General features: G+C 36.1%; 20 non-coding genes across 20 annotated transcripts; 13 read left to right on the top strand and 7 right to left on the bottom strand.

The window, feature by feature from the left end:
• Positions 1 to 1,406: 1,406 nt before the first annotated feature.
• On the top strand, positions 1,407 to 1,478 carry Trnak-uuu (transfer RNA lysine (anticodon UUU)). The gene has a single exon. It is a non-coding gene; the product is annotated as a tRNA-Lys (tRNA).
• Positions 1,479 to 1,768: 290 nt separating this feature from the next.
• Trnav-aac (transfer RNA valine (anticodon AAC)) lies at positions 1,769 to 1,841 on the top strand. The gene has a single exon. It is a non-coding gene; the product is annotated as a tRNA-Val (tRNA).
• Positions 1,842 to 2,312: 471 nt separating this feature from the next.
• Positions 2,313 to 2,386, bottom strand: Trnan-guu (transfer RNA asparagine (anticodon GUU)). Its single transcript has one exon. It is a non-coding gene; the product is annotated as a tRNA-Asn (tRNA).
• Positions 2,387 to 3,787: 1,401 nt separating this feature from the next.
• On the top strand, positions 3,788 to 3,860 carry Trnak-uuu (transfer RNA lysine (anticodon UUU)). The gene has a single exon. It is a non-coding gene; the product is annotated as a tRNA-Lys (tRNA).
• Positions 3,861 to 4,151: 291 nt separating this feature from the next.
• On the top strand, positions 4,152 to 4,224 carry Trnav-aac (transfer RNA valine (anticodon AAC)). The gene has a single exon. It is a non-coding gene; the product is annotated as a tRNA-Val (tRNA).
• Positions 4,225 to 4,695: 471 nt separating this feature from the next.
• On the bottom strand, positions 4,696 to 4,769 carry Trnan-guu (transfer RNA asparagine (anticodon GUU)). The gene has a single exon. It is a non-coding gene; the product is annotated as a tRNA-Asn (tRNA).
• Positions 4,770 to 6,169: 1,400 nt separating this feature from the next.
• Trnak-uuu (transfer RNA lysine (anticodon UUU)) lies at positions 6,170 to 6,242 on the top strand. Its single transcript has one exon. It is a non-coding gene; the product is annotated as a tRNA-Lys (tRNA).
• A 289-nt stretch (positions 6,243 to 6,531) lies between these two features.
• Positions 6,532 to 6,604, top strand: Trnav-aac (transfer RNA valine (anticodon AAC)). Its single transcript has one exon. It is a non-coding gene; the product is annotated as a tRNA-Val (tRNA).
• A 468-nt stretch (positions 6,605 to 7,072) lies between these two features.
• On the bottom strand, positions 7,073 to 7,146 carry Trnan-guu (transfer RNA asparagine (anticodon GUU)). The gene has a single exon. It is a non-coding gene; the product is annotated as a tRNA-Asn (tRNA).
• Positions 7,147 to 8,547: 1,401 nt separating this feature from the next.
• On the top strand, positions 8,548 to 8,620 carry Trnak-uuu (transfer RNA lysine (anticodon UUU)). Its single transcript has one exon. It is a non-coding gene; the product is annotated as a tRNA-Lys (tRNA).
• Positions 8,621 to 8,911: 291 nt separating this feature from the next.
• Positions 8,912 to 8,984, top strand: Trnav-aac (transfer RNA valine (anticodon AAC)). The gene has a single exon. It is a non-coding gene; the product is annotated as a tRNA-Val (tRNA).
• Positions 8,985 to 9,452: 468 nt separating this feature from the next.
• On the bottom strand, positions 9,453 to 9,526 carry Trnan-guu (transfer RNA asparagine (anticodon GUU)). The gene has a single exon. It is a non-coding gene; the product is annotated as a tRNA-Asn (tRNA).
• Positions 9,527 to 10,919: 1,393 nt separating this feature from the next.
• Positions 10,920 to 10,992, top strand: Trnak-uuu (transfer RNA lysine (anticodon UUU)). The gene has a single exon. It is a non-coding gene; the product is annotated as a tRNA-Lys (tRNA).
• A 291-nt stretch (positions 10,993 to 11,283) lies between these two features.
• Trnav-aac (transfer RNA valine (anticodon AAC)) lies at positions 11,284 to 11,356 on the top strand. The gene has a single exon. It is a non-coding gene; the product is annotated as a tRNA-Val (tRNA).
• A 468-nt stretch (positions 11,357 to 11,824) lies between these two features.
• Positions 11,825 to 11,898, bottom strand: Trnan-guu (transfer RNA asparagine (anticodon GUU)). Its single transcript has one exon. It is a non-coding gene; the product is annotated as a tRNA-Asn (tRNA).
• Positions 11,899 to 13,300: 1,402 nt separating this feature from the next.
• Positions 13,301 to 13,373, top strand: Trnak-uuu (transfer RNA lysine (anticodon UUU)). The gene has a single exon. It is a non-coding gene; the product is annotated as a tRNA-Lys (tRNA).
• Positions 13,374 to 23,552: 10,179 nt separating this feature from the next.
• Positions 23,553 to 23,626, bottom strand: Trnan-guu (transfer RNA asparagine (anticodon GUU)). The gene has a single exon. It is a non-coding gene; the product is annotated as a tRNA-Asn (tRNA).
• A 1,402-nt stretch (positions 23,627 to 25,028) lies between these two features.
• Trnak-uuu (transfer RNA lysine (anticodon UUU)) lies at positions 25,029 to 25,101 on the top strand. Its single transcript has one exon. It is a non-coding gene; the product is annotated as a tRNA-Lys (tRNA).
• Positions 25,102 to 25,392: 291 nt separating this feature from the next.
• On the top strand, positions 25,393 to 25,465 carry Trnav-aac (transfer RNA valine (anticodon AAC)). Its single transcript has one exon. It is a non-coding gene; the product is annotated as a tRNA-Val (tRNA).
• Positions 25,466 to 25,933: 468 nt separating this feature from the next.
• On the bottom strand, positions 25,934 to 26,007 carry Trnan-guu (transfer RNA asparagine (anticodon GUU)). Its single transcript has one exon. It is a non-coding gene; the product is annotated as a tRNA-Asn (tRNA).
• Positions 26,008 to 26,595: the final 588 nt, after the last annotated feature.

Here is a 26,595-nt window from a genome sequence, read left to right as displayed (position 1 = left end):
GAGACTGCTGTTTAAAACAATAACGATCAGTGGAATGAATGATTGTTAGTGAAACTTCTGCACAGCTGTTACAAGTTTGTGTATGCAGGTTCTACTATGCTAAACATGCGCAAATTGGAAGTCCCTGACTTGAGCGTTGCATGCGGTCAGTTTGATAACACGCACACTGGTTGAGTGCATGATGTCAACAATTTTTAAAGCAGTTTAAATGATATGGGTGTTAACAATGTGAAGGCTTTCCTGCACGCAATACGATAAGAACCCAATTCGGTTCACTTCTTCTGTATAGTGGTTTCTAACCGCAACTCGTGGTTGCAGTAATCTAAATCAGTGATGTTCAATGCTATACTCTGTACACAAAAATCTTCGTATTTACTGAAGACATGCTTTCTTTAAATGGCACTTGTTTTGTATTCTGCTTCTACCTTAATGCACTGAAGCATCGATGGTCAACAAGAAATTCAAATCGGTACGTTTTAAGGTTTGAGACTAGAGCGGGAACCTTGCGCGAACGTGGGTTACAATCAACCAATAAGTAGCCAGAAAAGACGTGGAAAACATAATGAGCTTTGCTTCGTGTAAAGAGGTTTCTTACAGATCACCTGACAAAGCTGTTTTATTTTTCTTAATTGTACTCAGCTTAGAATGCGTTTGAAGAAAATGAAGGTTATAGGATTCCTTACGTGCAAAATGTTGACTTTATTCTTTTACTAAAGGTTAAGGTTTTACATAACATTTTGTAATGATCTTTATAGTATATTGTGAACTAAATAATAAACAGTCAAGGGCCGTATTGTCTTGGTCTCACCCAAAAAATGTCTTTTTTAGTTGAGATTATACCGTTCCACAGGAGTAAGCAATTTGTAGTATATAGTGATTGGTTTTAATGTTTTTACCGGCGGCGGAATCGCATTTTTAGGTATGAATATGTAGAAGGAAAATGCGGAATCTCGATGTTTGCAACGCAAAGCACACCAAATCCTCATAAAGCTAACACGTTTTAAACAGTGTGTATACACGTGTATCTTTTTAATCAGCTATGTATACATTTTGTCTGTAATTTGAGTAATTAAATTCATGACTAATATTGTTTATCAGTTTGGTGCGAATTTGGGGTCACGGCCTCTTTAAAACCAAAGCACTGAGGGAACGCAGTAATTGTGGATTATTATGAAAACACGCAAAACGCAGCATATATTCCGGTATGTTGGTTTTGGTATAATTGGGTCATTTTCACGGTCGAAAACTCAATTCCTTCAAGAAACCCGCTGACAGCCATCCGTATTAGAAACATACACTACTATAAACAACCTATACATGGTAAGTTCATATTGATTTTATCAGTTAAACAATGTCGATCCAGCCATAATGTCAATCAATAATCACCCTGGTATATGAACATATAAGCCCGGCTAGCTCAGTCGGTAGAGCATCAGACTTTTAATCTGAGGGTCGGGGTTCGAGTCCCCCGTTGGGCGAACTGTTTTATCGTTAGATATGCAAACACGGTATTTTATAAACTTGGGAAATGCCACACATGCCGAACAGTTCTGGGTCGTCTCCATCCGATGGGCTGTTTATTTTGGAAGCTCACGCAGGTACGATTCGTTCTATAATTAATTTGATATGTGTTCAAATGTTTGTGATATCATACACTAACCGATCAGAAATGTGTCAATTATGTAAGGAGAACACTTGTAAATTCGTAGCTCAAATAATACGTTAAAACCGAACGATTATATTGTAAACACAAGTCATGCTATATAGCGATTCCATGGTGTAGTGGTTATCACATCCGCTTAACACGCGGAAGGACCTGGGTTCAATCCCCAGTGGAATCACTGTTGTTTTTGTTCCTAGTGTTGTTGTTTTTTTAATTGTGCTAAATGTATTTCAACTTATATATTTTAAAACAACTGTATATGCATCTACTTAAACAAAGTAAAAACTTCAAGTCACATGCCCATATTTGTATCGCACTTTATAAATAACAAAATCAACAAAGGCATAATATAAAACTCAAACACAAATTCTTACCAAAACGTTTTCTTCAAAGCCAATCCCCATAAATAAATTATGTATACAAGTAGTGGGTGTCGTGATAAGGTTTAGTGCAGTTAAGGAAAATGTTAACGTCTTGTCCTCCGAATCATGCAACTGACTGCTTAAATATTGCCTGGATATGTACATTTTTTTACGGTTCAATACGTTCTTTAATATGGTAATAACCATGAAAACTCGTGGCAAAATATGGAAACAAAATATACTATGTTAAAACTCAATACAACACCGGTTGGAATTGATAAAACAAACGTCCCTGGGTGGGCTTGAACCACCAACCTTTCGGTTAACAGCCGAACGCGCTAACCGATTGCGCCACAGAGACTGCTGTTTAAAACAATACTACGATCAGTGGAATGAATGATTGTTAGTGAAACTTCTGCACAGCTGTTACAAGTTGTGTATGCAGGTTCTACTATGCTAAACATGCGCAAATTGGAAGTCCTGACTTGAGCGTTGCATGCGGTCAGTTTGATAACACGCACACTGGTTGAGTGCATGATGTCAACAATTTTTAAAGCAGTTTAAATGATATGGGTGTTAACAATGTGAAGGCTTTCCTGCACGCAATACGATAAGAACCCAATTCGGTTCACTTCTTCTGTATAGTGGTTTCTAACCGCAACTCGTGGTTGCAGTAATCTAAATCAGTGATGTTCAATGCTATACTCTGTACACAAAAATCTTCGTAGTTTACTTGAAGACATGCTTTCTTTAAATGGCACTTGTTTTGTTATTCTGCTTCTACCTTAATGCACTGAAAGCATCGATGGTCAACAAGAAATCAAATCGGTACGTTTTAAGGTTTGAGACTAGAGCGGGAACCTTGCGCGAACGTGGGTTACAATCAACCAATAAGTAGCCAGAAAAGACGTGGAAAACATAATGAGCTTTGCTTCGTGTAAAGAGGTTTCTTACATATCACCTGACAAAGCTGTTTTATTTTTCTTAATTGTACTCAGCTTAGAATGCGTTTGAAGAAAATGAAGGTTATAGGATTCCTTACGTGCAAAATGTTGACTTTATTCTTTTACTAAAGGTTAAGGTTTTACATAACATTTTGTAATGATCTTTATAGTATATTGTGAACTAAATAATAAACAGTCAAGGGCCGTATTGTCTTGGTCTCACCCAAAAAATGTCTTTTTTAGTTGAGATTATACCGTTCCACAGGAGTAAGCAATTTGTAGTATATAGTGATTGGTTTTAATGTTTTTACCGGCGGAATCGCATTTTTAGGTATGAAATATGTAGAAGGAAAATGCGGAATCTCGATGTTTGCAACGCAAAGCACACCAAATCCTCATAAAGCTAAACACGTTTTTAAACAGTGTGTATACACGTGTATCTTTTTTAATCAGCTATGTATACATTTTGTCTGTAATTTGAGTAATTAAATTCATGACTAATATTGTTATCAGTTTGGTGCGAATTTGGGGTCACGGCCTCTTTAAAACCAAAGCACTGAGGAAACGCAGTAATTGTGGATTATTATGAAGCACGCAAACGCAGCATATATTCCGGTATGTTGGTTTTGGTATAATTTGGGTCATTTTCACGGTCGAAACTCAATTCCTTCAAGAACCCGCTGACAGCCATCCGTATTAGAAACATACACTACTATAAACAACCTATACATGGTAAGTTCATATTGATTTTATCAGTTAAACAATGTCGATCCAGCCATAATGTCAATCAATAATCACCCTGGTATATGAACATATAAGCCCGGCTAGCTCAGTCGGTAGAGCATCAGACTTTTAATCTGAGGGTCGGGGGTTCGAGTCCCCCGTTGGGCGAACTGTTTTATCGTTAGATATGCAAACACGGTATTTTATAAACTTGGGAAATGCCACACATGCCGAACAGTTCTGGGTCGTCTCCATCCGATGAGCTGTTTATTTTGGAAGCTCACGCAGGTACGATTCGTTCTATAATTAATTTGATATGTGTTCAAATGTTTGTGATATCATTACACTAACCGATCAGAAATGTGTCAATTATGTAAGGAGAACACTTGTAAATTCGTAGCTCAAATAATACGTTAAAACCGAACGATTATATTGTAAACACAAGTCATGCTATATAGCGATTCCATGGTGTAGTGGTTATCACATCCGCTTAACACGCGGAAGGACCTGGGTTCAATCCCCAGTGGAATCACTGTTGTTTTGTTCCTAGTGTTGTTGCTTTTTTAATTGTGCTAAATGTATTTCAACTTATATATTTTAAAACAACTGTATATGCATCTACTTAAACAAAGTAAAAACTTCAAGTCACATGCCCATATTTGTATCGCACTTTATAAATAACAAAATCAACAAAGGCATAATATAAACTCAAACACAAATTCTTACCAAAACGTTTTCTTCAAAGCCAATCCCCATAAAAAAATTATGTATACAAGTAGTGGTGTCGTGATAAGGTTTAAGTGCCAGTTAAGAAAATGTTAACGTCTTGTCCTCCGAATCATGCAACTGACTGCTTAAATATTGCCTGGGATATGTACATTTTTTTACGGTTCAATACGTTCTTTAATATGGTAATAACCATGAAAACTCGTGGCAAAATATGGAAACAAAATATACTATGTTTAAAACTCAATACAACACCGGTTGGAATTGATAAAACAAACGTCCCTGGGTGGGCTTGAACCACCAACCTTTCGGTTAACAGCCGAACGCGCTAACCGATTGCGCCACAGAGACTGCTGTTTAAAACAATAATACGATCAGTGGAATGAATGATTGTTAGTGAAACTTCTGCACAGCTGTTACAAGTTGTGTATGCAGGTTCTACTATGCTAAACATGCGCAAATTGGAAGTCCTGACTTGAGCGTTGCATGCGGTCAGTTTGATAACACGCACACTGGTTGAGTGCATGATGTCAACAATTTTTAAAGCAGTTTAAATGATATGGGTGTTAACAATGTGAAGGCTTTCCTGCACGCAATACGATAAGAACCCAATTCGGTTCACTTCTTCTGTATAGTGGTTTCTAACCGCAACTCGTGGTTGCAGTAATCTAAATCAGTGATGTTCAATGCTATACTCTGTACACAAAAATCTTCGTAGTTTACTTGAAGACATGCTTTCTTTAAATGGCACTTGTTTTGTTATTCTGCTTCTACCTTAATGCACTGAAAGCATCGATGGTCAACAAGAAATCAAATCGGTACGTTTTAAGGTTTGAGACTAGAGCGGGAACCTTGCGCGAACGTGGGTTACAATCAACCAATAAGTAGCCAGAAAAGACGTGGAAAACATAATGAGCTTTGCTTCGTGTAAAGAGGTTTCTTACATATCACCTGACAAAGCTGTTTATTTTTCTTAATTGTACTCAGCTTAGAATGCGTTTGAAGAAAATGAAGGTTATAGGATTCCTTACGTGCAAAATGTTGACTTTATTCTTTTACTAAAGGTTAAGGTTTTACATAACATTTTGTAATGATCTTTATAGTATATTGTGAACTAAATAATAAACAGTCAAGGGCCGTATTGTCTTGGTCTCACCCAAAAAATGTCTTTTTTAGTTGAGATTATACCGTTCCACAGGAGTAAGCAATTTGTAGTATATAGTGATTGGTTTTAATGTTTTTACCGGCGGAATCGCATTTTTAGGTATGAAATATGTAGAAGGAAAATGCGGAATCTCGATGTTTGCAACGCAAAGCACACCAAATCCTCATAAAGCTAAACACGTTTTAAACAGTGTGTATACACGTGTATCTTTTTTAATCAGCTATGTATACATTTTGTCTGTAATTTGAGTAATTAAATTCATGACTAATATTGTTATCAGTTTGGTGCGAATTTGGGGTCACGGCCTCTTTAAAACCAAAGCACTGAGGAAACGCAGTAATTGTGGATTATTATGAAACACGCAAACGCAGCATATATTCCGGTATGTTGGTTTTGGTATAATTTGGGTCATTTTCACGGTCGAAAACTCAATTCCTTCAAGAACCCGCTGACAGCCATCCGTATTAGAAACATACACTACTATAAACAACCTATACATGGTAAGTTCATATTGATTTTATCAGTTAAACAATGTCGATCCAGCCATAATGTCAATCAATAATCACCCTGGTATATGAACATATAAGCCCGGCTAGCTCAGTCGGTAGAGCATCAGACTTTTAATCTGAGGGTCGGGGGTTCGAGTCCCCCGTTGGGCGAACTGTTTATCGTTAGATATGCAAACACGGTATTTATAAACTTGGGAAATGCCACACATGCCGAACAGTTCTGGGTCGTCTCCATCCGATGAGCTGTTTATTTTGGAAGCTCACGCAGGTACGATTCGTTCTATAATTAATTTGATATGTGTTCAAATGTTTGTGATATCATTACACTAACCGATCAGAAATGTGTCAATTATGTAAGGAGAACACTTGTAAATTCGTAGCTCAAATAATACGTTAAAACCGAACGATTATATTGTAAACACAAGTCATGCTATATAGCGATTACATGGTGTAGTGGTTATCACATCCGCTTAACACGCGGAAGGACCTGGGTTCAATCCCCAGTGGAATCACTGTTGTTTTGTTCCTAGTGTTGTTGTTTTTAATTGTGCTAAATGTATTTCAACTTATATATTTTAAAACAACTGTATATGCATCTACTTAAACAAAGTAAAAACTTCAAGTCACATGCCCATATTTGTATCGCACTTTATAAATAACAAAATCAACAAAGGCATAATATAAACTCAAACACAAATTCTTACCAAAACGTTTTCTTCAAAGCCAATCCCCATAAATAAATTATGTATACAAGTAGTGGTGTCGTGATAAGGTTAAGTGCCAGTTAAGAAAATGTTAACGTCTTGTCCTCCGAATCATGCAACTGACTGCTTAAATATTGCCTGGGATATGTACATTTTTTTACGGTTCAATACGTTCTTTAATATGGTAATAACCATGAAAACTCGTGGCAAAATATGGAAACAAAATATACTATGTTTAAAACTCAATACAACACCGGTTGGAATTGATAAAACAAACGTCCCTGGGTGGGCTTGAACCACCAACCTTTCGGTTAACAGCCGAACGCGCTAACCGATTGCGCCACAGAGACTGCTGTTTAAAACAATAATACGATCAGTGGAATGAATGATTGTTAGTGAAACTTCTGCACAGCTGTTACAAGTTGTGTATGCAGGTTCTACTATGCTAAACATGCGCAAATTGGAAGTCCTGACTTGAGCGTTGCATGCGGTCAGTTTGATAACACGCACACTGGTTGAGTGCATGATGTCAACAATTTTTAAAGCAGTTTAAATGATATGGGTGTTAACAATGTGAAGGCTTTCCTGCACGCAATACGATAAGAACCCAATTCGGTTCACTTCTTCTGTATAGTGGTTTCTAACCGCAACTCGTGGTTGCAGTAATCTAAATCAGTGATGTTCAATGCTATACTCTGTACACAAAAATCTTCGTATTTTACTTGAAGACATGCTTTCTTTAAATGGCACTTGTTTTGTTATTCTGCTTCTACCTTAATGCACTGAAAGCATCGATGGTCAACAAGAAATCAAATCGGTACGTTTTAAGGTTTGAGACTAGAGCGGGAACCTTGCGCGAACGTGGGTTACAATCAACCAATAAGTAGCCAGAAAAGACGTGGAAAACATAATGAGCTTTGCTTCGTGTAAAGAGGTTTCTTACATATCACCTGACAAAGCTGTTTTATTTTTCTTAATTGTACTCAGCTTAGAATGCGTTTGAAGAAAATGAAGGTTATAGGATTCCTTACGTGCAAAATGTTGACTTTATTCTTTTACTAAAGGTTAAGGTTTTACATAACATTTTATAATGATCTTTATAGTATATTGTGAATTAAATAATAAACAGTCAAGGGCCGTATTGTCTTGGTCTCACCCAAAAAATGTCTTTTTTAGTTGAGATTATACCGTTCCACAGGAGTAAGCAATTTGTAGTATATAGTGATTGATTTTAATGTTTTTACCGGCGGAATCGCATTTTTAGGTATGAAATATGTAGAAGGAAAATGCGGAATCTCGATGTTTGCAACGCAAAGCACACCAAATCCTCATAAAGCTAAACACGTTTTAAACAGTGTGTATACACGTGTATCTTTTTTAATCAGCTATGTATACATTTTGTCTGTAATTTGAGTAATTAAATTCATGACTAATATTGTTATCAGTTTGGTGCGAATTTGGGGTCACGGCCTCTTTAAAACCAAAGCACTGAGGAAACGCAGTAATTGTGGATTATTATGAAACACGCAAACGCAGCATATATTCCGGTATGTTGGTTTTGGTATAATTTGGGTCATTTTCACGGTCGAAAACTCAATTCCTTCAAGAACCCGCTGACAGCCATCCGTATTAGAAACATACACTACTATAAACAACCTATACATGGTAAGTTCATATTGATTTTATCAGTTAAACAATGTCGATCCAGCCATAATGTCAATCAATAATCACCCTGGTATATGAACATATAAGCCCGGCTAGCTCAGTCGGTAGAGCATCAGACTTTTAATCTGAGGGTCGGGGGTTCGAGTCCCCCGTTGGGCGAACTGTTTTATCGTTAGATATGCAAACACGGTATTTTATAAACTTGGGAAATGGCTCACATGCCGAACAGTTCTGGGTCGTCTCCATCCGATGGGCTGTTTATTTTGGAAGCTCACGCAGGTACGATTCGTTCTATAATTAATTTGATATGTGTTCAAATGTTTGTGATATCATTACACTAACCGATCAGAAATGTGTCAATTATGTAAGGAGGACACTTGTAAATTCGTAGCTCAAATAATACGTTAAAACCGAACGATTATATTGTAAACACAAGTCATGCTATATAGCGATTCCATGGTGTAGTGGTTATCACATCCGCTTAACACGCGGAAGGACCTGGGTTCAATCCCCAGTGGAATCACTGTTGTTTTGTTCCTATTGTTGTTTTTTTTTAATTGTGCTAAATGTATTTCAACTTATATATTTTAACAACTGTATATGCATCTACTTAAACAAAGTAAAAACTTCAAGTCACATGCCCATATTTGTATCGCACTTTATAAATAACAAAATCAACAAAGGCATAATATAAACTCAAACACAAATTCTTACCAAAACGTTTTCTTCAAAGCCAATCCCCATAAATAAATTATGTATACAAGTAGTGGTGTCGTGATAAGGTTTAAGTGCCAGTTAAGAAAATGTTAACGTCTTGTCCTCCGAATCATGCAACTGACTGCTTAAATATTGCCTGGGATATGTACATTTTTTTACGGTTCAATACGTTCTTTAATATGGTAATAACCATGAAAACTCGTGGCAAAATATGGAAACAAAATATACTATGTTTAAAACTCAATTCAACACCGGTTGGAATTGATAAAACAAACGTCCCTGGGTGGGCTTGAACCACCAACCTTTCGGTTAACAGCCGAACGCGCTAACCGATTGCGCCACAGAGACTGCTGTTTAAAACAATAATACGATCAGTGGAATGAATGATTGTTAGTGAAACTTCTGCACAGCTGTTACAAGTTGTGTATGCAGGTTCTACTATGCTAAACATGCGCAAATTGGAAGTCCTGACTTGAGCGTTGCATGCGGTCAGTTTGATAACACGCACACTGGTTGAGTGCATGATGTCAACAATTTTTAAAGCAGTTTAAATGATATGGGTGATAACAATGTGAAGGCTTTCCTGCACGCAATACGATAAGAACCCAATTCGGTTCACTTCTTCTGTATAGTGGTTTCTAACCGCAACTCGTGGTTGCAGTAATCTAAATCAGTGATGTTCAATGCTATACTCTGTACACAAAAATCTTCGTATTTTACTTGAAGACATGCTTTCTTTAAATGGCACTTGTTTTGTTATTCTGCTTCTACCTTAATGCACTGAAAGCATCGATGGTCAACAAGAAATCAAATCGGTACGTTTTAAGGTTTGAGACTAGAGCGGGAACCTTGCGCGAACGTGGGTTACAATCAACCAATAAGTAGCCAGAAAAGACGTGGAAAACATAATGAGCTTTGCTTCGTGTAAAGAGGTTTCTTACATATCACCTGACAAAGCTGTTTTATTTTTCTTAATTGTACTCAGCTTAGAATGCGTTTGAAGAAAATGAAGGTTATAGGATTCCTTACGTGCAAAATGTTGACTTTATTCTTTTACTAAAGGTTAAGGTTTTACATAACATTTTGTAATGATCTTTATAGTATATTGTGAATTAAATAATACACAGTCAAGGGCCTTATTTTTGTCTTGGTCTCACCCAAAAAATGTCTTTTTTAGTTGAGATTATACCGTTCCACAGGAGTAAGCAATTTGTAGTATATAGTGATTGATTTTAATGTTTTTACCGGCGGAATCGCATTTTTAGGTATGAAATATGTAGAAGGAAAATGCGGAATCTCGATGTTTGCAACGCAAAGCACACCAAATCCTCATAAAGCTAAACACGTTTTAAACAGTGTATCTTTTTTAATCAGCTATTTATACATTTTGTCTGTAATTTGAGTAATTAAATTCATGACTAATATTGTTATCAGTTTGGTGCGAATTTGGGGTCACGGCCTCTTTAAAAACCAAAGCACTGAGGAAACGCAGTAATTGTGGATTATTATGAAACACGCAAACGCAGCATATATTCCGGTATGTTGGTTTTGGTATAATTTGGGTCATTTTCACGGTCGAAAACTCAATTCCTTCAAGAACCCGCTGACAGCCATCCGTATTAGAAACATACACTACTATAAACAACCTATACATGGTAAGTTCATATTGATTTTATCAGTTAAACAATGTCGATCCAGCCATAATGTCAATCAATAATCACCCTGGTATATGAACATATAAGCCCGGCTAGCTCAGTCGGTAGAGCATCAGACTTTTAATCTGAGGGTCGGGGGTTCGAGTCCCCCGTTGGGCGAACTGTTTTATCGTTAGATATGCAAACACGGTATTTTATAAACTTGGGAAATGGCTCACATGCCGAACAGTTCTGGGTCGTCTCCATCCGATGGGCTGTTTATTTTGGAAGCTCACGCAGGTACGATTCGTTCTATAATTAATTTGATATGTGTTCAAATGTCTGTGATATCATTACACTAACCGATCAGAAATGTGTCAATTATGTAAGGAGGACACTTGTAAATTCGTAGCTCAAATAATACGTTAAAACCGAACGATTATATTGTAAACACAAGTCATGCTATATAGCGATTCCATGGTGTAGTGGTTATCACATCCGCTTAACACGCGGAAGGACCTGGGTTCAATCCCCAGTGGAATCACTGTTGTTTTGTTCCTAGTGTTGTTTTTTTTTAATTGTGCTAAATGTATTTCAACTTATATATTTTAACAACTGTATATGCATCTACTTAAACAAAGTAAAAACTTCAAGTCACATGCCCATATTTGTATCGCACTTTATAAATAACAAAATCAACAAAGGCATAATATAAACTCAAACACAAATTCTTACCAAAACGTTTTCTTCAAAGCCAATCCCCATAAATAAATTATGTATACAAGTAGTGGTGTCGTGATAAGGTTTAAGTGCCAGTTAAGAAAATGTTAACGTCTTGTCCTCCGAATCATGCAACTGACTGCTTAAATATTGCCTGGGATATGTACATTTTTTTACGGTTCAATACGTTCTTTAATATGGTAATAACCATGAAAACTCGTGGCAAAATATGGAAACAAAATATACTATGTTTAAAACTCAATACAACACCGGTTGGAATTGATAAAACAAACGTCCCTGGGTGGGCTTGAACCACCAACCTTTCGGTTAACAGCCGAACGCGCTAACCGATTGCGCCACAGAGACTGCTGTTTAAAACAATAATACGATCAGTGGAATGAATGATTGTTAGTGAAACTTCTGCACAGCTGTTACAAGTTGTGTATGCAGGTTCTACTATGCTAAACATGCGCAAATTGGAAGTCCTGACTTGAGCGTTGCATGCGGTCAGTTTGATAACACGCACACTGGTTGAGTGCATGATGTCAACAATTTTTAAAGCAGTTTAAATGATATGGGTGTTAACAATGTGAAGGCTTTCCTGCACGCAATACGATAAGAACCCAATTCGGTTCACTTCTTCTGTATAGTGGTTTCTAACCGCAACTCGTGGTTGCAGTAATCTAAATCAGTGATGTTCAATGCTATACTCTGTACACAAAAATCTTCGTATTTTACTTGAAGACATGCTTTCTTTAAATGGCACTTGTTTTGTTATTCTGCTTCTACCTTAATGCACTGAAAGCATCGATGGTCAACAAGAAATCAAATCGGTACGTTTTAAGGTTTGAGACTAGAGCGGGAACCTTGCGCGAACGTGGGTTACAATCAACCAATAAGTAGCCAGAAAAGACGTGGAAAACATAATGAGCTTTGCTTCGTGTAAAGAGGTTTCTTACATATCACCTGACAAAGCTGTTTTATTTTTCTTAATTGTACTCAGCTTAGAATGCGTTTGAAGAAAATGAAGGTTATAGGATTCCTAACGTGCAAAATGTTGACTTTATTCTTTTACTAAAGGTTAAGGTTTTACATAACATTTTGTAATGATCTTTATAGTATATTGTGAATTAAATAATACACAGTCAAGGGCCTTATTGTCTTGGTCTCACCCAAAAAATGTCTTTTTTAGTTGAGATTATACCGTTCCACAGGAGTAAGCAATTTGTAGTATATAGTGATTGATTTTAATGTTTTTACCGGCGGAATCGCATTTTTAGGTATGAAATATGTAGAAGGAAAATGCGGAATCTCGATGTTTGCAACGCAAAGCACACCAAATCCTCATAAAGCTAAACACGTTTTAAACAGTGTGTATACACGTGTATCTTTTTCAATCAGCTATGTATACATTTTGTCTGTAATTTGAGTAATTAAATTCATGACTAATATTGTTATCAGTTTGGTGCGAATTTGGGGTCACGGCCTCTTTAAAAACCAAAGCACTGAGGAAACGCAGTAATTGTGGATTATTATGAAACACGCAAACGCAGCATATATTCCGGTATGTTGGTTTTGGTATAATTTGGGTCATTTTCACGGTCGAAAACTCAATTCCTTCAAGAACCCGCTGACAGCCATCCGTATTAGAAACATACACTACTATAAACAACCTATACATGGTAAGTTCATATTGATTTTATCAGTTAAACAATGTCGATCCAGCCATAATGTCAATCAATAATCACCCTGGTATATGAACATATAAGCCCGGCTAGCTCAGTCGGTAGAGCATCAGACTTTTAATCTGAGGGTCGGGGGTTCGAGTCCCCCGTTGGGCGAACTGTTTTATCGTTAGATATGCAAACATGGTATTTTATAAACTTGGGAAATGGCTCACATGCCGAACAGTTCTGGGTCGTCTCCATCCGATGAGCTGTTTATTTTGAAAGCTCACGCAGGTACGATTCGTTCTATAATTAATTTGATATGTGTTCAAATGTTTGTGATATCATTACACTAACCGATCAGAAATGTGTCAATTATGTAAGGAGGACACTTGTAAATTCGTAGCTCAAATAATACGTTAAAACCGAACGATTATATTGTAAACACAAGTCATGCTATATAGCGATTCCATGGTGTAGTGGTTATCACATCCGCTTAACACGCGGAAGGACCTGGTGTCAAATAATGATGAGAAATTGGGTGAAATATTTGGGTTTTCTTTATGTACGAAATATTGACAAGTATATCAGTAGCGAGTATGCAAACATATCGTTTATCGTTTATTCTTATGACTTTATTCTTACGATAGAAATTAAAAAGGATAACATGTATATTCAAATAATGTATATATGCAATGTTAAGATAAAGTCTGAACAATTAATAATGGGAGGTATTTACAAAACTAAGACCTGGTTAAGATTTATTTAAAGTAGCAAACACACTCAGGGTGGGGTATAATTGGAATCAATAACATGGAAAGTCAGACCTGATTAAATTCAAATAAGAACACATTGAGTCCAGAGTCGGCATATAGATACGAGATTATAAGTAACACTCATGGTCAATAAACAGCACAGATGAAAAGGTCACCTATTGTCTGGGGTACAAAAGTTATAGTACTGACGAAAGTAACAGAATTACTCTATATCAATAAAAATTGATTAGTACCAATATATATTGATTAAATTTTAGTATATCCGCCAAGCAAGTGAATACATGAAAAAGTGTTCCTTCTAGAATATTCTGACGAATCAACCAATGAATAATAACCATACTAGCTGAGGACCAATCAAAATTTTAAAAAGAAAAATATGCAAATTAATTTGGGGACAAAATGGGGATGTTTGGAAGGAGAGCGGCACTCCGCGGTTGAGTTAGCGTTTAGACTTGGAGGTGTACGGATCGAGAAAGATACGATCATGTAGCTATCAGACTGTATTTGTATAACCGAAAATATTAAGTATGTTAGACATTAAATTGGACTAGAAACTGATACATGGTGTTGTTGAATATTTTATCATGTATTATGCAGAGAAATTAACATAAATAGATAGAATAGACTTGTCCCATGCGTGACACGAGAAAATGGGAGTTAATGCAAAACTCGTCATCTTGGCAATTCGCGCATGACGAGATATCGAATGATAGGCTACACACTGGTAATTTAAGAGTATTGAACATTGTTAGTAACTATGTGTCGTCTATGAACTATGAACGATTACGGGACACAGGACGTTAAATGGTGCTCGTGAACCAAGGATTCGAACAAAGAAATACTACCACTTACAATTACGAAGCCATGGAAAACAACGCGAAAAAACTCCGTTTCGGCAACTTCTGTAACCAGTAACAACAACCGTGAGCCGGGAACAACGACATCAGACCGCACACATTCTGCAACTTCCGGTGAGTGACTGTTTTATTTCCTAACGCTTGTATCAAAATGGCAAATCAAATAATCCCTGAATTATTTCAAAATTTAAATGAACAAATTAAAGATGTTAAAACGGCCATAAGCACTCAGACTATTTCACAGGTGGTACAATCATTTGATGGAAATTCAAAAGAATTTAAAAATTGGATTAAAAATGTAGAAAAATATGGAACACTTACCAATTTAGATGAGAATAAATTAAAATTTGTTGCTTACCAATCTAGTAAAGGGCTTGTTAGTGATTACATACAACGCTTTTTGACTGATGATCCGATAGGGACATGGACTGATTTAAAGGAACAGCTTAAATTAAGATTTGCAGAAATTCAAGACCCACAATACGCTTTCTCATTATTAAAGACGACTAAACAAAAGACCGACGAAAATGTTCAAATATACGCTGAGCGACTTTTATCTCTCGCGACTGACGCATACGAAAATATTGAAGGAAATTTAGACTATATTGAAAAACAGTTAGTAGAAATTTTTATCGACGGATTATCGCACGATTATTTGAGACTTAAATTAATGCGCGAAAATCATGCAACGTTATCAAATGCTTTAAAAAGCGCTGTACATGAGCAAAGTGTCAGAGCTAGGTTTGAGTTACGATCGCAAATAAATGGACTTGATAACATTACGACCGATAATAATCAGACAGATATCGATTATATTAGGTCATCTATTGTTTGCACATATTGTAAGAAACACGGTCATTCTATTGAAATCTGTCGCCGTAGGCAACGCGAGATAAGTGCATATACGGTAGGGCGGAAGGGTCATACGATAGATCAAAACGGTAACAGGCACAAGAACGAATATGACAAAAATTGGAAAGATAAAATTGATTGTTGGAATTGTGGTAAATTAGGACACTTTAGTAGAGAATGTACTCAAAGAAAAACGTACATTAATCGAAAAAACTAGGAAATTCTTACCAAAAAGGGGGTCTATGGTAAGAATGAAAAAGTCGAGACATATAATATCGCTTTGTGTGGTAGTCCAAATTCTTGTGTTATTTCAACAGGTGGTTATCAATTTAGGAGCTTGATAGACTCGGGCGCTCAAGTCAGCATCGTGAGTAAACGTACTTATGATATGTTAAAACAAAAACCCGCACTGATATTTCAAAAAGTAAATCTAAAGTCGGTAAATGGAAATTCATTACATGTCCACGGAAGTGTAAAATTGAGATTCAAAATAGGGAGCATATATAAAGAGCACATGTTTTTTGTAGTAAGTAACGTTAATAGAAATGTTATTTTAGGAAGAGACTTTTTACAAGATAATGGTGTCCGTTTATACTTTGATTTAGGATGTTTGAGGATTGATAACTGTTATGTACCTCTAGAAGAAGATGTACATCTTTCAACGATAGCGAGATTAACTAGACATACTGTGTTAAAACCACAAACTGCATATAGACTCTTTGCTCAAGCTAAAAGAAACTGCATACGTTCAAATACGAATTATGAATTCAATGGAATAAGCAATTCTTTCTTTGATAATGAACCCGGTTTAACAATTGTTAATTCAGTCGTCAAGACAACGCGTGATAGACAATTTCCCATTTTAATTATAAACAATACGCACAAAACAATAAGGCTTAGACGACACTGTGCCATAGGGCGAATAAAATCGGTAAATGATAATGAAATATGCTCAGTACAAGAAGTTATTAAAAATAATCAGCCGAAATCAGGTTTATCTAAAGATGAAATCTTATCAGATTTACGTGTAGATGAAAATCAAAAAGAAAATATTCTACCGATACTCTTAAAACACAGAACTCTCTTCGCAAGAAATAATTTAGAATTAACACAAACTTCAGCAATAGAATTTACCATAGACACAGGGGATCATCCACCCATTAAATTAAGGCCGTATCGAACACCATTAAACAATAAGGTATTCATAGATAAAGCCATCGACGAAATGCTAGACGCAAACATAATAAGTCCGTCAAGAAGTCCGTGGAGCTTCCCTATTGTTTTAGTAGATAAAAAGAAAAATAACCATGACTCAAACAAAGATAATAAAGACGAGAAAAGGTTTTGTGTTGATTTTAGACAATTAAACAAAATTACAAAACCAATTGCCTATCCATTACCATTAATAGATGATATATTGGCGTTATTAGGTAAAAGTAAATATTTCACCAGTTTAGATTTGATATCGGGATATTGGCAAATACCTATAAAGGAAGAAGACAGAGAAAAAACGGCTTTCGCTTCGGGATTCAGGGGTCTATTTCAATTTAATGTTATGCCCTTCGGTGCCTCCTCCGCCGGTGCTATATTTCAAGAATTGGCTAATAAAGTACTCAAAGGTTGTGAGAGCTTCGCTGTGGCGTATCTAGACGATATTTTAATATTTTCACCTGACTTGCAATCTCATCTATCACACGTAGATACAGTACTACAGAGTCTCAGTAAACATAACCTAAAGCTAAAACTATCAAAATGTCAATTCTTACAAAGAGAGACTAGATACCTAGGCTTCATCATAGATCAAAACGGTATAAGGCCGGATCCGTTAAAAGTGGAAGCGATCCGACAATTCCCTAGGCCAAAGTGCGTGCGCGATGTACGATCTATCTTAGGTGCTGCAGGATTTTATAGGAGATTCTGTCCGTCGTATTCAGAAGTAGTCGAGCCACTCATTAATCTCACGAGAAAGAATGTCCCATTTAAATGGTCAAAACAATGCGAAGATAGTTTCCTACAATTAAAAGACTCATTTACGCAAATCCCTTATCTTTCATACCCTGATCCAAAAAAAGGTTATATTCTGTATACGGATGCATCTGATAAATGCGTCGGAGCCTGTTTGACTCAAAAATGCGACAGTAACGAGACCGGGGATTATGTGGGCGAAAAGCCGATATTTTTCATATCGCACAGATTAAGCCCCACACAATGCAAATATAGTACCATTGAAAAAGAATGTTACAGCATATTTTACAGTCTAAGTAAATTGCACCATTATTTACACAATGCTGAATTTGTTATAAAGAGTGATCACAAGCCGCTTAAGTATTTATTGGAAAGTCCGATGCAAAACAAGAAAATACAATTATGGGCCTTAAGTATAGCGGGTTACAACTGCAAAATTGAATATATACCGGGAAAAAAGAATATTATTGCCGACTTTCTAAGCCGACCTCCAAAAACCAAAATAAAGAATAATCAATGCGATCAAACAGAACTAGAATTAGATATTAACGATAAACATTTGACGATTAGTTCGGAAATAAATGGACAAAACCAGACGCGCGAAATTAATGTAATTGACTCTACGCATATCGATCACAGGCAAATAATTGATAATATTATTACCCCGCGGCCACTTCCAGTCGACGACACAGCGTCGAATGATAACATATCAGGGCTTAATATGCAAATAGAACAAGAAAAAGACCCTCATATATCTGAGATTAAAGCGAGATTAAGATTAGGGAAACAGAACAAGAGTGAAGATGATAGATATTTAACGGTTGATGACATACTGTACTACATATCCAACGTAGATGAGGAACCTACTCTCAGGCTTTTTGTACCTAAACACCTGACTGGTTCAGTTGTCAAGCAATATCATGATGAAAATGGGCATCCTGGGTCTCAAAGGCTTTTTCAGACACTAAAAGAGAAATATTACTGGCCTAAAATGTTCAAAGAATTGAATGATTATGTATCTAAGTGCATTATATGTCAAAGTAGAAATTTAAAAGCAATTAAAGCTCCCATATCGTCAGATACCTCAATACCGCCGTTTCCGTTTTCAGTGGTTTCCATAGATATATGCGGTCCATATCCGAAAACGCTTTCCGGAAATAGATATATAATATGTTTCGTGGATCAATTTTCCGGATATATAGAGGCATTTCCGTCGCCGGATAAGTCGTCTGATAGCGTAATACACCTGTTAATGAACGAGATTTATTGCCGTCATAGTTGTCCTATAAGAATTATAACTGATAACGGAAAAGAATTCACAAGCACAGCTTTCACGGAAACATTAAAATCAATGAACATTGACCACGTAAAGACGACAATATATCATCCCGCGTCTAATGGCATGAACGAGCGTTCACATGGGACTATGAACAATATACTATCAAAACGGGTTCAAGAAAATGTACAACAATGGGACGTACATTTAAACATGTCTTTAGCGGCAATGAGATTTTGTACATCCGAGACTTCGAAGCACACACCGTTCTTCTTACTTTTTAATAGAGACCCTATTCTTCCAATAGACAACTTGTTAAAGCCTAGACGTAAATATCACGGTGAAGATTATCATAAAATAATATTAGAAGAACAACACAAATCATTTAAAAAGGTATGTGCCCAAATTCAAAAATCGAAACGTAGACAAGCTGATTATGCGAATAAAAATACGAAAGATATTAAGTTCGAAATCAATGACCCCGTTTACTACAAAAACTTTCAACGTACAAATAAATTAGACAGTAAATGGAGGCCATATTATCGTATAATTGAACAAAAGTCGCCGTTAACATACGTAATAAAGAATCAGTTAGACAACTCAACTATTAAAGTTCACGCTGATCAAATAAGGCACGCAAATATCGATGAATGGCCAATGATAGATAAACCACTAGCGCGCCCGATTAGAAAAGCAAATTTAGCCTTTGCGGACGACACATTATCTTCTGATAGCGATTCAAATACGTCAGTACACGGGTTACCTGTAATTACGCAACAGACCCGACAGATTAGAGATAACACGGATGACGAGGAAAACATACCGCTCGCTGAATTGCAAAAACATTTGAGAAACAAACAATTCGCGGATATACAGTCAAGCTCCAGTGAATCAGATACGATGCATTACAATAACGGTAATTCACAAAACTCACCTGTACGTACGTTTGAAAATGATTCTTCAGACGATCAGATGCAAATTGACGCGGTAGCGTTAAAACACAAAAAACGAAAATTGACAAAAAAGACTTCACGTTCAAATAACGCAATGAAGAAGGCAATTTTCACGTGCCTTCAGACAATGGCTGAACACATGTAAATGGATGGACTACAAAATAAAGCGAGATAGATGTCGAGACTTAAAGACCCCCAAAAATTTTGTATATAGAGAAATATGTTTTGAATGTATATGTAGTATATATGTAAAAACAGGATTATAGAGGACGGTATCGTCCGATTTTGATAATGTATCGTCATTAGCATGGATATACGGGTTTAGAATGAAATGAAAATGTCATACTTTAGTATACGGGTGAAATGCCAATTATCCGTGCGCAATAGCAACCAGCTCTGAAGCGTAATAAAACTTTTGGGAGATATTTACATAGACTAAGATCCGATTTAAGATTTATTTCAAGTATGAACACGAATACATTTACACCCAGGGTGGGATAAATAAATTGAAAAGTTCAATACCATACGTTAAGATTAGGAAATTGAAGGATTATATAACTGACAGACGGTTGATTAACGGAACAGGTCAACCTATTGACATTTAGGATTATACAAATATACGCGTATCAGACCAGCTAATGATAACGCACTTGACAACGACGTAAATTAACGCTAGCTTATGCCCTACAGCTCTCAAGTAAACACCTTTTTAAGCGTAGATAACATTTTAATACAGTTTGTAAATATCCTTAAAAGCAACGCACTAAACCTTTTATTAGTATAATACAAAAGATACAACTATATTGCTATAATACATTAAATTTTTGCTACTGATCATATATATAGTTCTTTTCGTTTCTTTATAAGAATAACTACATTAAGACAAGGGATTTTGTTTGTAAATTTTTGTTCTCTAAGTAAATAAAACATAATAAAGGACAATGCATTTCATTTAATAGACAAATGCGTATAGTTTAAATTAAACATAATGAATTTGTGTCATGAGAATAGCGTTTCTTTAGCACCTTCATTTTATCTAGGTATCTTATCACAGGTGTGATAAGTAATCTGAGTGCTAATATAACAAATTCGATTTACTATAACTATGTAAATAGAAAGCCCGTTTACCATTCCATGTAATTAACCCTATACGATTTGCCAATGCGATACAAGTTACGGAGAAAAACAGCGCTCCTAAGATAGTTGGCGTGGTTTGCCTGCAGCAACATGCGTTCATAACGCATTTGAGATCGTGATCAGATCTTAACACCCCGACACAGAAGAAGAATATGTCATCGACATGCAGATATCTTCGACGACGATGTATCCGTCGAGAATCAGATGACGTAACAGACGACTTCAATTAGGATCAACATTGTCGACATTGATCCAAATTGTGAACCAGCATCAGTACCATACAACGAGTGGGCTGTTAATGGACATTTCACGCGTCGTCGAAAATGATTTTTAAAGATACGATGATATGAATGGACTTGATGATAAAAATCGCGCGTACTTTGTACATATATTAGGTGAACATTTTATCGTCTATGAACTTATATATATATGTGTGTTACCTTTATTACATGTACATAAACACTAATTATAATACTACAGTCATGAATGCAGACATTCTCCAGAACTATATATAATAAACGTTTGAAGTATTCTAAATCGTGCAACAGCCGAGGACCAACAGCTTCTCCGACCGACCATCATCGTCTTCATTCGGAAGCCGTCGTTTCAATCGACTGCATGTTACCATCTACAACCAGATGTCTCATCTCTTCACCTAGACGCCACATCGCCTCCAGCGAAGATGTCAAAAATGGACACTATTCGTATTGGATTTTCCAAACCAGTGACACATTCCACTTCATTGTGATTGACATTGACTATTTAAATATTCCGACGTTTTATTATTTCCGCAGAAACATTCGATAAAAATGTCATTAATAATTTGCAGATTTTCATCATATATATGTTTTAGTCACTGATGTTTTCATGTTTGCGTGTTTGATTTTCTACATCGTATGTATTAATATGTTTTCGTTTACTTCCATACTTACATTCTTAAAGATTTTTCTGTATCCTAAAATACATAAAAATCAAATTGAGAGGATAAGTTGTGTCAAATAATGATGAGAAATTGGGTGAAATATTTGGGTTTTCTTTATGTACGAAATATTGACAAGTATATCAGTAGCGAGTATGCAAACATATCGTTTATCGTTTATTCTTATGACTTTATTCTTACGATAGAAATTAAAAAGGATAATATGTATATTCAAATAATGTATATATGCAATGTTAAGATAAAGTCTGAACAATTAATAATGGGAGGTATTTACAAAACTAAGACCTGGTTAAGATTTATTTAAAGTAGCAAACACACTCAGGGTGGGGTATAATTGGAATCAATAACATGGAAAGTCAGACCTGATTAAATTCAAATAAGAACACATTGAGTCCAGAGTCGGCATATAGATACGAGATTATAAGTAACACTCATGGTCAATAAACAGCACAGATGAAAAGGTCACCTATTGTCTGGGGTACAAAAGTTATAGTACTGACGAAAGTAACAGAATTACTCTATATCAATAAAAATTGATTAGTACCAATATATATTGATTAAATTTTAGTATATCCGCCAAGCAAGTGAATACATGAAAAAGTGTTCCTTCTAGAATATTCTGACGAATCAACCAATGAATAATAACCATACTAGCTGAGGACCAATCAAAATTTTAAAAAGAAAAATATGCAAATTAATTTGGGGACAAAATGGGGATGTTTGGAAGGAGAGCGGCACTCCGCGGTTGAGTTAGCGTTTAGACTTGGAGGTGTACGGATCGAGAAAGATACGATCATGTAGCTATCAGACTGTATTTGTATAACCGAAAATATTAAGTATGTTAGACATTAAATTGGACTAGAAACTGATACATGGTGTTGTTGAATATTTTATCATGTATTATGCAGAGAAATTAACATAAATAGATAGAATAGACTTGTCCCATGCGTGACACGAGAAAATGGGAGTTAATGCAAAACTCGTCATCTTGGCAATTCGCGCATGACGAGATATCGAATGATAGGCTACACACTGGTAATTTAAGAGTATTGAACATTGTTAGTAACTATGTGTCGTCTATGAACTATGAACGATTACGGGACACAGGGTTCAATCCCCAGTGGAATCACTGTTGTTTTGTTCCTAGTGTTGTTTTTTTTTAATTGTGCTAAATGTATTTCAACTTATATATTTTAACAACTGTATATGCATCGTCTTAAACAAAGTAAAAACTTCAAGTCACATGCCCATATTTGTATCGCACTTTATAAATAACAAAATCAACAAAGGCATAATATAAACTCAAACACAAATTCTTACCAAAACGTTTTCTTCAAAGCCAATCCCCATAAATAAATTATGTATACAAGTAGTGGTGTCGTGATAAGGTTTAAGTGCCAGTTAAGAAAATGTTAACGTCTTGTCCTCCGAATCATGCAACTGACTGCTTAAATATTGCCTGGGATATGTACATTTTTTTACGGTTCAATACGTTCTTTAATATGGTAATAACCATGAAAACTCGTGGCAAAATATGGAAACAAAATATACTATGTTTAAAACTCAATACAACACCGGTTGGAATTGATAAAACAAACGTCCCTGGGTGGGCTTGAACCACCAACCTTTCGGTTAACAGCCGAACGCGCTAACCGATTGCGCCACAGAGACTGCTGTTTAAAACAATAATACGATCAGTGGAATGAATGATTGTTAGTGAAACTTCTGCACAGCTGTTACAAGTTGTGTATGCAGGTTCTACTATGCTAAACATGCGCAAATTGGAAGTCCTGACTTGAGCGTTGCATGCGGTCAGTTTGATAACACGCACACTGGTTGAGTGCATGATGTCAACAATTTTTAAAGCAGTTTAAATGATATGGGTGTTAACAATGTGAAGGCTTTCCTGCACGCAATACGATAAGAACCCAATTCGGTTCACTTCTTCTGTATAGTGGTTTCTAACCGCAACTCGTGGTTGCAGTAATCTAAATCAGTGATGTTCAATGCTATACTCTGTACACAAAAATCTTCGTATTTTACTTGAAGACATGCTTTCTTTAAATGGCACTTGTTTTGTTATTCTGCTTCTACCTTAATGCACTGAAAGCATCGATGGTCAACAAGAAATCAAATCGGTACGTTTTAAGGTTTGAGACTAGAGCGGGAACCTTGCGCGAACGTGGGTTACAATCAACCAATAAGTAGCCAGAAAAGACGTGGAAAACATAATGAGCTTTGCTTCGTGTAAAGAGGTTTCTTACATATCACCTGACAAAGCTGTTTTATTTTTCTTAATTGTACTCAGCTTAGAATGCGTTTGAAGAAAATGAAGGTTATAGGATTCCTTACGTGCAAAATGTTGACTTTATTCTTTTACTAAAGGTTAAGGTTTTACATAACATTTTGTAATGATCTTTATAGTATATTGTGAATTAAATAATACACAGTCAAGGGCCTTATTGTCTTGGTCTCACCCAAAAAATGTCTTTTTTAGTTGAGATTATACCGTTCCACAGGAGTAAGCAATTTGTAGTATATAGTGATTGATTTTAATGTTTTTACCGGCGGAATCGCATTTTTAGGTATGAAATATGTAGAAGGAAAATGCGGAATCTCGATGTTTGCAACGCAAAGCACACCAAATCCTCATAAAGCTAAACACGTTTTAAACAGTGTGTATACACGTGTATCTTTTTTAATCAGCTATGTATACATTTTGTCTGTAATTTGAGTAATTAAATTCATGACTAATATTGTTATCAGTTTGGTGCGAATTTGGGGTCACGGCCTCTTTAAAAACCAAAGCACTGATGAAACGCAGTAATTGTGGATTATTATGAAACACGCAAACGCAGCATATATTCCGGTATGTTGGTTTTGGTATAATTTGGGTCATTTTCACGGTCGAAAACTCAATTCCTTCAAGAACCCGCTGACAGCCATCCGTATTAGAAACATACACTACTATAAACAACCTATACATGGTAAGTTCATATTGATTTTATCAGTTAAACAATGTCGATCCAGCCATAATGTCAATCAATAATCACCCTGGTATATGAACATATAAGCCCGGCTAGCTCAGTCGGTAGAGCATCAGACTTTTAATCTGAGGGTCGGGGGTTCGAGTCCCCCGTTGGGCGAACTGTTTTATCGTTAGATATGCAAACATGGTATTTTATAAACTTGGGAAATGGCTCACATGCCGAACAGTTCTGGGTCGTCTCCATCCGATGGGCTGTTTATTTTGAAAGCTCACGCAGGTACGATTCGTTCTATAATTAATTTGATATGTGTTCAAATGTTTGTGATATCATTACACTAACGGATCAGAAATGTGTCAATTATGTAAGGAGGACACTTGTAAATTCGTAGCTCAAATAATACGTTAAAACCGAACGATTATATTGTAAACACAAGTCATGCTATATAGCGATTCCATGGTGTAGTGGTTATCACATCCGCTTAACACGCGGAAGGACCTGGGTTCAATCCCCAGTGGAATCACTGTTGTTTTGTTCCTAGTGTTGTTTTTTTTTAATTGTGCTAAATGTATTTCAACTTATATATTTTAACAACTGTATATGCATCGTCTTAAACAAAGTAAAAACTTCAAGTCACATGCCCATATTTGTATCGCACTTTATAAATAACAAAATCAACAAAGGCATAATATAAACTCAAACACAAATTCTTACCAAAACGTTTTCTTCAAAGCCAATCCCCATAAATAAATTATGTATACAAGTAGTGGTGTCGTGATAAGGTTTAAGTGCCAGTTAAGAAAATGTTAACGTCTTGTCCTCCGAATCATGCAACTGACTGCTTAAATATTGCCTGGGATATGTACATTTTTTTACGGTTCAATACGTTCTTTAATATGGTAATAACCATGAAAACTCGTGGCAAAATATGGAAACAAAATATACTATGTTTAAAACTCAATACAACACCGGTTGGAATTGATAAAACAAACGTCCCTGGGTGGGCTTGAACCACCAACCTTTCGGTTAACAGCCGAACGCGCTAACCGATTGCGCCACAGAGACTGCTGTTTAAAACAATAATACGATCAGTGGAATGAATGATTGTTAGTGAAACTTCTGCACAGCTGTTACAAGTTGTGTATGCAGGTTCTACTATGCTAAACATGCGCAAATTGGAAGTCCTGACTTGAGCGTTGCATGCGGTCAGTTTGATAACACGCACACTGGTTGAGTGCATGATGTCAACAATTTTTAAAGCAGTTTAAATGATATGGGTGTTAACAATGTGAAGGCTTTCCTGCACGCAATACGATAAGAACCCAATTCGGTTCACTTCTTCTGTATAGTGGTTTCTAACCGCAACTCGTGGTTGCAGTAATCTAAATCAGTGATGTTCAATGCTATACTCTGTACACAAAAATCTTCGTATTTTACTTGAAGACATGCTTTCTTTAAATGGCACTTGTTTTGTTATTCTGCTTCTACCTTAATGCACTGAAAGCATCGATGGTCAACAAGAAATCAAATCGGTACGTTTTAAGGTTTGAGACTAGAGCGGGAACCTTGCGCGAACGTGGGTTACAATCAACCAATAAGTAGCCAGAAAAGACGTGGAAAACATAATGAGCTTTGCTTCGTGTAAAGAGGTTT

Source organism: Dreissena polymorpha, chromosome 10, assembly GCF_020536995.1.
Source record: "Dreissena polymorpha isolate Duluth1 chromosome 10, UMN_Dpol_1.0, whole genome shotgun sequence".
In the NCBI taxonomy this organism is placed as follows: domain Eukaryota; kingdom Metazoa; phylum Mollusca; class Bivalvia; order Myida; family Dreissenidae; genus Dreissena; species Dreissena polymorpha.
Note: the sequence above shows the minus strand (reverse complement) of the source record. Positions and strands in the feature narration are given on the sequence as shown.